The sequence below is a fragment of the Coregonus clupeaformis genome, unplaced genomic scaffold (genome assembly GCF_020615455.1).
Source record: "Coregonus clupeaformis isolate EN_2021a unplaced genomic scaffold, ASM2061545v1 scaf0874, whole genome shotgun sequence".
NCBI lineage: Eukaryota > Metazoa > Chordata > Actinopteri > Salmoniformes > Salmonidae > Coregonus > Coregonus clupeaformis.
The window spans coordinates 172,501-174,264 of NW_025534328.1; the positions used below are offsets into that span (position 1 = coordinate 172,501).

Below are 1,764 nucleotides of genomic sequence, written 5' to 3' on the forward strand. Positions count from 1 at the left end.
TCCTGTTTTAGACAATTGAATCAGAATTCCGGAAAAAAATCTATGTCAATATAAATGCGTAAAAGTGTAGATTTCCTTTTCAAGGGTGTTCCAATATGATTCCAAATGTATCCTGAGATCCTTCACCATTTCACCTAAAAGGTTTTGATCTAAAAGCGCGTTCACGCTTCTATACAGGACAGGTGTATACGCTTCAAAAATACAGTTGTTCTGATGTTGACAACTTCTCTATTATAAGTGTGTATACACACACGAACACCGTTGCAATGCCTTCTTACTGTTGTCTATCCACGTTAACTTTGCACTAGGCTACTATTCACATGGCTAGTCTGCGTGCTATTCAAATACCCTAACATCTGTTCAATTGACTGAATAAGCTTATCCAACGCGACCCCGTTGACTGCAATCTCGCTCTCTCGCTCTCTCCCGGTTCCAAATAGTGTCCGTGCTTCTCTTTAGCTGCCACTGCCGGTTTGCGTTCTTCCCCTTTACGTTTTATCCAAGCTCGGGTTGCTCGCGCCTCCGTGCCGTTGGATTCTGGTTACCTCCGGACGGTGCGCTGCCTTCCAAATAGAAAACTGTCTCCTCAAGTTTGTGTCGCTGGCGCCCCCCGCCCCTTTAAGGTTGGGTTAGTATGTCCTTATTTGGAACAAGGAGATATTCTCCTTCGTGGAGCGAGGAGAGAGCGCTGTGCAGCGGTCTTAAAGGGAACATATATCTCTACTCTATCAACTGTAACTGCACTTGTCTGCCGATACTTTAGCCTACTTGTCTGTCGAATTATTGGTGCAATGGAAGGGCCTCACGTTCATTGAGATTTAGAATGTTGTTTCTCGTTCCTGACTAAACACAGCAGTAGGCTAGCCTGTACATTGGCCAGTAGCCACAGCATTATGTGATCATGAATGATCAGTTCCTTTGATGTAAACTTTGTCTCTGCTGTGTCTTGCATTATTTTCGTTTGCTTTGGAGATCAGTAGGCCTACACCAGTCCCAGTTGCATAGATCAGAAGTTGACACTATAGCCTGTAGAATCTGCAGTGGTCCCACAGTGTATGCAGACACTGTAAGACTATATGTCAGATTTATATCTTAGCTTATGTGTACGTTCCGACTCTGACCTCTTTTCCAGGAAGCTCACTCATTCCTGAATAGGTGTGTGTATTAGTTTGTGCGTGCGTGTGTGTGTGTGTGTGTGTGTGCATGCATCTGTGTGTGTGTTTATGCATTTGTGTATGTGTGTCCTGACAGGGCTGCGATGGTTGCCAGGGGTCACGGTAGATTCTTTCTCCTCGTTCACGGACGCTACAGGAAGTGACACGGACGGTGTGACATCCCTGGGGGTCTATTTCTGTCCCCCCTCCCTGACCTGCTGCATGGCACTGAGTGACTGACACACACACACACACACACACACACACACACACACACACACACACACACACACACACACACACACACACACACACACACACACACACACACTGAGTGATTGACTTCCCTGAGCTCATTGTCACTGGACAACCTCCAAATTTGATGCTGAGCTGGGTACGTAATGGTTATGAGTGTGTGTGTGTGTGTGTGTGTGTGTGTGGTGTGTGTTTGTGTGTGTGTGTGTGTTTGTTGCAACTTCAAAGGGGGGATTGCGTTCACTGTCATTCTTGCCCTCATACCACAATCTACTCTCTGTTGGAATGCACAGTGTGTGTGTGTGGCAGGTCCTCTTCATGGTGTATGTGTGTGTGTGTTTGTGTTTGCTTGTGT

The 1,764-nt window shown here is 46.1% G+C and overlaps 1 protein-coding gene across 2 annotated transcripts in view; it reads right to left on the bottom strand.

Moving 5' to 3' along the window:
* Window positions 1-557, bottom strand: part of si:ch211-79m20.1 (putative uncharacterized protein DDB_G0291608) — a 20,983-nt gene extending 20,426 nt beyond the window's left edge. For both annotated transcript variants that reach the window (XM_045216964.1, XM_045216963.1), the window contains exon 1: window positions 1-557. This exon is cut by the window's left edge and continues 412 nt beyond it. The gene's annotated coding sequence lies outside the window, so the exon portion shown is untranslated.
* Between the last annotated feature and the right edge of the window lie 1,207 nt (window positions 558-1,764).